Here is a 10,473-nt window from a genome sequence, read left to right on the forward strand (position 1 = left end):
ACAGATAACATGAAAAAATGCTCATCATCACTGGCCGTCAGAGAAATGCAAATCAAAACCACAATGAGATACCATCTCACACCCATTAGAATGGTGATCATTAAAAAATCAGGAAACAACAGATGCTGGAGAGGATGTGGAGAAATAACACTTTCACACTGTTGGTAGGAGCGTAAACTAGTTCAACCATTGTGGAGGACAGTATGGCGATTCCTCAAGGATCTAGGACTAGAAATACTATTTGACCCAGCCATCCCATTACTGGGTATATACCCAAAGGGTTATAAATCATGCTGCTATAAAGACACAGGCAAACATATGTTTATTGAGGGACTATTTACAATAGCAAAGACTTGGAACCAACCTAAATGTCCATCAATGATAGACTGGATTAAGAAAATGTGGCATATATACACCATGGAATACTATGCAGTCATAAAAAAGGATGAGTTCATGTCCTTTTTAGGGACATGGATGAAGCTGGAAACCATCATTCTGAAGAAACTATCACAAGGACAGAAAACCAAACACCACATGTTCTCACTCATAGGTGGGAAGTGAACAATGAGATCACTTGGACACAGAATGGGGAGCATCACATACCAGGGCCTGTTGGGTCGGGGGACAGGGGAGTGATAGCATCAGGAGATATACCTAATGTAAATGATGAGTTAATGGGTGCAGCACACCAACACGGCACATGTATACATATGTAACAAACCTGCACATTGTGCACATGTACCCTAGAATTTAAAGTATAATTTTTAAAAAAAGAAAAAAAAAGAAATACGTCTCTTTATTAGGAAAATATAACTTTTATCCAAGCTTATTTTTCTTGTTTTAAAAAAAAGGAAACATAACTTTTGTTGGAATCAATTTAAAAAGGATATATGCATCAATGGTAGAATGGAAAAGAAAATGTGATACATCTACACTATGGAATACTATGCAGTCATAAAAAAGGAATGAGATCATGTCCTTTCCAGGGACATGGATGAAGCTGGAAACTATCATCCTCAGCAAACTAACACAGGAACAGAAAACCAAACACCGCATGTTCTCACTCATAAGTGGGAGCTAAATAATGAGAACACATGGACATAGGGAGAGAAACAACACATGCCAGGGCCTGTTGCAGGGTTGGTGGGTGAGGGGAGGGAAAATAGAGCATAGGTCAACAGGTGCAGAAAACCACCATGGCACACATATACCTAAGTAACAAACCTGCACATTCTGCACATGTATCTGGGAACTTAAAGTAAAATAATAATTTAAAAAAAGAGGTTGGGGGATGGGATCTATGAGCTAATAGTAGTAGTATATTAAGTTGGGCTCCTATCTCAAGTGATAGCATTATAGCCCCAGCAATAATTTGTTTCCAGGTTAAATACTTTAAGTGTGTGTCAACAGTAGGTATGTTGTATCTCTGAATAGAATTATCACTGGCTTTTTAACAATTGTAATTGTAACACTAGCATTTTATACTTTCCTCATTTCATATGTAAGACATGCATGTTTTTTAGTTGTTTTGGCTGAGGGTATCTAGAAGGAACTGGAAAGAACAGGTATAGGCCGGGCGTGGTGGCTCAAGCCTGTAATCCCAGCACTTTGGGAGGCTGAGACGGGCGGATCACGAGGTCAGGAGATCGAGACCATCCTGGCTAACACGGTGAAACCCCGTCTCTACTAAAAATACAAAAAACTAGCCGGGCGAGGTGGCGGCGCCTGTAGTCCCAGCTACTCGGGAGGCTGAGGCAGGAGAATGGCGTGAACCCAGGAGGCGGAGCTTGCAGTGAGCTGAGGTCTGGCCACTGCACTCCAGCCTGGGTGACAGAGCGAGACTCCGTCTCAAAAAAAAAAAAAAAAAAAAAAAAAAAAGGTATAAATACCTGACATCTTTGGTCTCAAGATATTAGGACTGTTTACACCACCAAAAGTGATAAGCATTTTCAGTGCAATCCCATCAAAATTCCAGTGACCTCTCTGCTTCTCCCATTCGACAAATATCCAATTTTCTCATGCAGCACCAGCCCTCTTCCTGAGACACCAGAGTGAAAGTGAAGGCTGGAGTAAATGGATTTGGCCATATTAGATGCCTGGTCATCAGGGCTGCTTTTAATTCTGGCAAAGTGGATATTGTTACCACCAATGGCCCTTTCATTGACTACATGCTCTACATGTTCCATTATGATCCCACCCATGGCAAGTTCCATGGTACCATCAAGGTTAAGAATGGGAAGCTTGTCATCAATGGAAATCCTGTCACTATTTTCCAGGAGTGAGAGCTCACTAAAACCAAATGAGATAATGCTGGTGCTAATTATGTCATGGAGTCCACTGGCATCTTCACTACCTTGGTGAAGACTAGGGCTCACCTGGAGAGGGAAGCCAAAAGGTTCATCATCTCCATCTTTTCTGCAGATGTCCCCATGTTTGTGATGGGCATGAACCATAAGCATGAAAACAACCTCACAATCATCAGCAATGCCTCCTGCACCACCAACTGCTTAGATCCCCTGGCCAAGGTCATTCATGACAACTTTGGCATCAGGGAGGGACTCATGACCACAGTCTACACCATCACTGCTACCCAGAAGACTGTGGATGGCCCCTCCAGGGAACTCTGGCATGACAGCCATGAGGCTTTCCAGAACACCATTCCTGCATCTACTGGTGCTGTCAAGTAAACGGGCCATGAGAGGGCAAGGTCATTCCTAAGCTTAACGGGAAGCTCACTGGCATGGTCATCTGTGTTCCCAACACGAGTGTTGGTTGTGGAACTGACCTCCTGTCTGGAGAAACCTGCCAGACAGGTTTCTTCAGACATCAAAAAGGTGGTGAGGCAGGCACACAAGGACCCCCTCAAGGGCATCCTGGGCTACAGTGAGCACCAGGTTGTCTCTTCGGAATTTAACAGCAAAACCTGCCTTTCCACCTTTGAGGCTGGGGCTGGCATTGCCATCAATGACCACTTTGTCAAGCTCATTTCCTGGTATGACAATGAATTTTGCCTACAGTAACAAGGTAATGGACCTCATGGTACACATGGCCTCTAAGGAGTAAAATCCCCCAATCACTAACCCCAGGGAGAGCACGGGAAGAAGAGAGGGACCCTCGGCTGCTGGGGATTCCCTGCTGCACTCAGTCCCCCACCACACAGAATCTCCTCTCCTCACAGTTTCCAGACCCTCTGAAGAAGGAGAGACCTAGGGAGCCCCACCTTGTCATTTAACATCAATAAAGTCCCCTGTACTCAGAGAAAAAAAAAAAAAAAAAGATATTTTCGTAGAAATAGAAAAACAATTCTAAAATTTGTGTGAAACCACAAAATGCTTCAAGTAACCAAAACAATGTTGAGGAAAACAAACTTGAAGGCATCACACTTCCTAATCTCACATTATATCATAAAAAAAGGCATAATGAAGTAGTATGAAAACAGACACAACAGACATATAGGCTGGGCACGATGGCTCATGCCGGTAATCTCAGCACTTTGGGAGGCCAAGTGGGGTGGATCACCTGAAGTCAGGAGCTCAAGACCAGCCTGGCCAGCGTGGTGAAACCCCATCTCTATCTATTAAAAATACAAAAATTAGCCGGGCATGGTGGCAGGCACCTGTAATACCAGCTACTCAGGAGGCTGAGGCAGGAGAATCTCTTGAACCTGGGAGGCGGAGGTGGCAGTGAGCCAAGATTGCACCACTGCACTCCAGCCTGGGAGACAGAGTGAGACACCATCTCAAAAAAAAAAAGAAAGAAAATAAAAGAAAAAAAGAACAGGCATATGGACCAATGGAACAGAATAGAAGAATAGAGAGCCCGTAAATAAATCTAAGCATATACAGTCAATTAATTTTTGGCAAAGCTACCAAGAAGACACAATGAGGAACAGATAGTCTCTTTAATACATGGTGTTTGGAAAACCAGATATCCACATGAAAAAAGGATGAAACTGGACCCTCGTCTTACACTGCACACAAAAATAGACTAGAAGGATATTAAAGACCTGAAACCATTAAATTCCTAGAGGAAAACAGGAAAATCTCAATATTGGCCTTGACAACGGTTTTCTTTGATATCTCACCAAAAAGAACAGGTAATAAGAATGAAAGAAACAGGTGGAACTATATCAAACTAAAACACTACACAGCAAAGAAAATGATCAAAATGAAAAGACAGCCAATGGATTGGGAGAAAATATCTATGAAGAATGTATAAGAAAAAGGGTTAAGATCCAAAATATATAAGGAACTCAAACAATTCTATAGCAAAAGAAACAAATAATCCTATTAAAATTTAGGCAAACAACCTGACCAGCTATTTCTCCAAAGAAGAAGTAAAAATGGCCAACAGGTGTAGCGAAAGGTGCTCAACATCATCAAACATCAGGGAAATGGCAATGGCTACTATCAAAAAGACAAGAGATAAAACAATGTTGGTGAGGATGTGGAGAAAAGGGAACCCTTGTACACTGTTGGTGGAAATGTAGATTGGTGCAGCCATTATGGAAAAAAAAATATGGAGGTTTCTAATGGAATTTTTTTTAAAAGCCACCATGCATCCTAGCAATCCCTCTTCTGGGCATATACTCAAGGGAAATGCAATCACCACCTTGTAAAGACACTGTGCTCTTGTGTTCATCACAGCATGATTCACAATAGCCAAGAGGTAGAAACAACCTGTCAATGGAAGAATGGATAAAAAAATTGTGGGACACACACACACACACACACACACACACACACACACAGAGAGAGAGAGGAATATTCTTCAGTTTTAAAAAAGAAAAAGACCCTGCCACTTGCAAGAATATAGGTGAACCTAGAGGACATCATGCTAAGTGAAATAAGCCAAACACAAGGAAAATATACCATGTGAACTCACATGTGGAAGATTATTTTTTAATTACAAAACTCAAATACATAGAAGCAGAGTAGAAAGATGGTTACCAGGGGCACAGGTAATGGTGGGGAAAATGAGGAGATGGAAGTCAAAGGATACAAAGTTTCGGTTATGTAGGATAAATAAACCTAGAGCTCTAGTGTGCGGCATGTAGACTGTAGTTAATAATATGGTATTGAATACTGGAAATTTGCTAAGAGATAGATTTTAGGTACTTTAGCCACAAAAAAATGAAATATGAGATGATGGGTATATTAATTTGCTTGACTATACTAATCACTCCACTTGTATATGTATATCAATACTTCATGTTGTAATACTTTAAATATATACAATTTAAAAATTACGACTGTCCAGATCTATCCAGTGTTTGAAATTACATTTTCTGTCCCACAAGTTATCAGAAAACTACTAGAATAAAATAATATATCTAACAGCAAATGTCTTAGTTGTGAAAGGGCAACATAATTAGTTTCCTCCTTTTTCTCTGAATAATATTTCTGTTATTTTTCCTAGTAATTGGAGGTAACATTAACTGAGAATTTGGAGGAGATTGTGAAAATTTTGGATAGTACACCAAAGGATCAAGATCCACTGCTCAGACCTGTGCTTCAGCTCAAATAATGTTAGTTGCTATCATGAGGACAATTAAATTACCTAAAATGTTGTTATGTGGACTCTAGCTAATTATGCATTCTGGTATTGGGTGGGTGAAATCATGTTTTACACAACAACAATCTTCCTATTTTATGATTATGTTTACAATTGTCTCATTAATCTCTCATCCTTTTCCTACTTTCTATTTCTGCCTCAAGAATACAAAGTCTGTACCTATATTTACCTGAGAAAACTGGGAAGCCACCATTCTATTCTATTTTCTCTGGTTTTGAAGGAAACCAATGTGATATCCTTTTGAAAACTATGATACCAAAATTACTGATAGGTGGTAGAAAATGAATTGAAATGTGTCCACATCTTGTATGAATAATGGCAATTAGTTATAATTTTCAACATATTCCACAAATTGAATGTGTGAAAACCAGACAGTAAGCATTGAATGGCAATTTACTTAAGTCCAGCTGGGCTAAAGTAAAGTAATATCCTCCAGAAATTGGAACTGCATAAGAAGCAGTGCACATCAAACTGTCCTCCCGCTGTAGATATGAGGAAGTAAACATGAGCAAAACCTATATGTATATACTTTACCTACTGAAGGAACAAAAACAAAGTCAGCAATATATTTACTAAAAATTAATAGGTAAGACAAGGACTGTCAACATGAAGGGCAAGTAACATCTGAGGAAAGGAAGGAGGCAGAAAAATTGTTAGATGTTTTGTCATCCTCAGTAGGTTTACACATGTTGTGACCTTTATGAGACATAAACACACATGGGAAGAGAGCAAGATAATATAAATATAGGAAGAGTTGGAATGGGCGCTTGGTGAAGTTGAAAAGCCTTGTGGAACATTAAAAATGTTAATAGTATAATTAAAATCTGTATTAGAACAAGTAAAGATAACCGACAGTCCGGAAAAATAAATGTATAAAAGGAAGATGAAACTGAGAAACTCCATTAGACTATTGAGGAGTAAGACAAAATCATCTATAGGGGCAGATATGAATAATACAACCAGAGGAATAGAGCTCTTCCCTAAGTATGACTCACAGTAAATGGAATAAAACAAATAATCAAGAATTTGATTGGAATAACAAAAGTTTTCTAAATGGAGAAAGATAAATTAAACATGTAGATTTAAAAGGATCTTTGTATTTTGGGAAATAAATAATGAAAAGAGACTTATTTGTATTATTTGGCAACATTTTAAGTATATAAGAAAAAATATGAGAAAAAATCATAAATTTTAAAAATAGGTAAACTATAACATAAAGGAACAAAATTATACTGGCCTAAGACTTATTTTCTGCAACAGGTGACAATGAACATAGAATAATGGATTATTGTAAGAATATGTTTATGACCCAGTAGTTCTCAACCAACCCATCTGTCATGTGTGAGGATGGTAGGACATTTTAGATTTGCAATGTTTTAGAAAACATGCACCTGCACACAGTGTCCAAAATTACTTCAGAAAGACAAAAACATAATGACTAAGAAAGATATGGGAAAGCAGAAGAGGGAGGAAAGCAAGGGGAGCGAGAAGAAAATGTGTGTCAGCAGAACGTACCAGGCAAGTCCCTTTGGAATCAGCAAAACAGCGTGAGAGGAAATGCTGAGTTTATTATTTAGGAGAATCTGAGGTTGCATTTTTTCCCTCTTGCCATGTTCTTCCTTCCCCAGCCCTCCTTCCCTGGCTACTGTCTCTAGGGCTAGCAAAGGAAGGAGAAAGTAAGCATGAAGAGGAAGTAAGTTTAGAAGGAATGAAGAAATGTAGTCAATATGAGGCCTAAGACCTTTTCCTAAACAGAGCAAGGAAGTAAATTCTGAAGTACAGCAATGAAAATGAGGATTTCAGTGTGTTCAGGAAAGTTCATATGATTCAGAAGGCTATGACTTTGGGTTGAAGGACCATTAATTTTCTGTGTCAGTTTTTGCCCTTGTGACCATGATGTATAATATTTGTTTGACCTTACTTGAATGCTAGTGATTCTTACACAGACACGGAGGATAAAAAAGAAATAGTAGCTAGAGTTGTATGAGAGACAGATTAAAACTTTCAGGGTCTTTTAAGCCCTGAACACCTTATGGTGCTCTTCCGTATAAGTGATTAAATACAATTAAGCACTCCAATATGAATAAGGAAGTCCAACAAGATTCTAGATTTAAAATCTGGTACCTATGCACAATGGAGTACTGTATAGCCATAAAAAGGGAATGAGATCCTGTCATTTGCAATAACATGGATGAAACTGGAAATCATTATGTTAAGTGAAATAAGTCAGGCACAGAAAGACAAACATCATACGTTCTCACTTATTTGTGGGATCTAAAAATGAAAACGATCAAACTGATGAACATACACTGTAGAAGGATGGTTACCAGAAGCTGGGAAGGGTAGTGGGGGACTGGGGTGGAGGTGGGGATGGTCAATGGGTAAAAAAAAATACTTAGAATGAATAAGGCATACTATTTGATAGCAAAACAGGGTGACTATAGTCAGTAATAACAATTGTACCTTTAAAATAACTAAAAGCATGGAATTGATTTGTTTGTAACACAAAGGATAAAAATGCTTGAGGGGGTGGATACCGCATTTTCCATGGTGTGCTTATTTCACATTGCATGCCTGTATCAAAACACCTCATGTAACCCATAAACATATACACTTACTATGTACTCATACAAATTAAATATAAAAACATTTTGAAAGATTCTAGATTATGTCCCAACAATTACTCCTTCAATGGTTTACTGTTAAAATATGAAAAGTTTCCCTGATTGCCTTTGAATGCCATAATTAGACATCCTTTGTCTTTCTGTTAGATAAGCTTTCACTGATGTTGTAGCTCCTGGGTCTCATCTTGTCAAACACGTGTGTGTGTGTGTGTGTGTGTGTGTGTGTGTGTGTGTGTGTGTCCATCTCTTCCTTGATTCCTACTGATGTAGCTTTCTATTGGTGTAGCTCCCAACAACTAAGGCTGCTTCATAACTTTCTTCTTTACCCACACTCTCTTATGTTTCCCAGTTGATGTATTCTGTCCTCTTTTGCACCTTTAACATTCTTCACTTCTCAAACAGGTCATACTCCTGTTATTTTCTTGTGCATCTTGGATTTATTCTATGCAGGCTTGTTTACCCCTTACTTCACTCTCTTAGACCTACAATTGGACTTACCAGTGAAGGTAACTTGTTTTCTGCCTCCTTTTCTATATCTATATCTAAATGAGAAAGAGATTAATAAATTGACCTTGTCCTATACTGGTGCTTCTCTGAATCATTCCTGCTTTATTGAAAGTCTCTTAAGATTAAATGAGGCAATATTTATAAAATGTTTACTATGTTCTCTAAGACATATTAGACAAGCATTAAACTGTAATCTTAATTACATTTTAAGAGTGATATTGGAGATGTTGAGGGAAATTGTTACATGCCATTAATACTCTCCTAGTTTTGTTTTATATACTCTTTATACATTGTATATAAAACAGGGTTTATGGTCAAACTATAAAAAAGAATAATGCTGAATTCACAGAGAAGCGATTCAAAATTAACTTTTGCAACATCAATAATTTAAAAGTATACATTCTGAAAATTTAAGAAATTTATCTATTTTACTTCCTTTCTTACCTCCTCACCCTATTGCATTTTTGGTTTCTAAAATAAAGATCTCTGAATCACACTGTTATTATTATTGCTGTTATAATCACTAATTTTCTCTAGGTTTTCAATTTCTCTTTTAAGGATTAGTTATTACATTCATGCTGTTTTGTAACTCTGTTAGGTTAATTAATTTAGATTTAATGCCCATGCTTAACTAGATTTATTGTGCACCATCAAACCTTGGATAATTTTTTTCTAGATTTATATGCATCTTTTTTACTTTAGTATCTGGTTGACCCAAGTGTACCTTTCAGTTCAGTTTGTAATTATCCAGCTTTTACACAACGATACTTACACTTTATATAAAGTCATCATGTTCTCTTACTCATATATCAAATAGATTTTTATATATAAATCAATAATTGAAAGTATTTCATGATTATACATCCTAGTAAGTATCATAGTCAATGCCACTAGCTTCGGATAGATGCTTTTGTTGGTATACTTATTTAAATATTTTTCAGTAATTTTCTTTTATTGCATTTATAAAAGACAACCTGGGTCGAGTAGGGACTTGGAGAACTTTTCTGTCTTACAAGAGGATTGTAAAATGCACCAATCAGCACTCTGTAGCTAGCTAGCGGTTTGTAAAATGGACCAATCAGCAGGACATGGGTGGGGACAAATAAAGGAATAAAAGCTGGCCACCCCAGCCAGCAGTGGCAACCCGCTCGGGTCCCCTTCCAAGCTGTGGAAACTTTGTTCTTTCGCTCTTCACAATAAATCTTGCTGCTGCTCACTCTTTGGGTTCACGCCACCTTTAAGAGCTGTAACACTCACCATGAAGGTCAGAAGCTTCATTCTTGAAGTCAGCGAGACCACGAACCCACCAGAATGAACCAACTCCAGACACAATACATCAAAAGACCTGTACAAAATAACCGCAACAGCTTTATTCATAATAGCGTCAAACTAGAAAACACCAGCAGTAAGGTGAATACATAAAGTGTAGTCTATTCACACAATGGAGTGCTATACAGTAACGAGAATGAAAAAACCACAACCACAGCCAAAGATATTATACATGGATCTCACAAACAATATATAAAATGAAAAATCCAACAGAGGATTATACCCTTTATGATTCTATTTATATGGAGTTCCAAAGGACACTGGAAACTATATTGTTAGATGTTTACCTATTGGTTATGTGATGGAGGATGGTAACTGAAAGAATGTACAAATGGGATTGGGGGTGTCAGTAATGTTTTTTTCTTGATCTGGATGACAATTACATGAGTGTGTTCAATCTATGAAAGGTGTGGAAGAAAACAATGTAATTGTATGGTTT

At 38.0% G+C, this 10,473-nt stretch overlaps 1 pseudogene; it reads left to right on the forward strand.

The window, feature by feature from the left end:
• Positions 1–2,063: 2,063 nt before the first annotated feature.
• LOC108542012 (glyceraldehyde-3-phosphate dehydrogenase pseudogene) lies at positions 2,064–3,063 on the forward strand (annotated as a pseudogene).
• The last annotated feature ends 7,410 nt before the right edge of the window (positions 3,064–10,473 follow it).

This window comes from Rhinopithecus bieti, unplaced genomic scaffold, assembly GCF_001698545.2.
Source record: "Rhinopithecus bieti isolate Rb0 unplaced genomic scaffold, ASM169854v2 scaffold_21022, whole genome shotgun sequence".
Taxonomy (NCBI): Eukaryota; Metazoa; Chordata; class Mammalia; order Primates; family Cercopithecidae; genus Rhinopithecus; species Rhinopithecus bieti.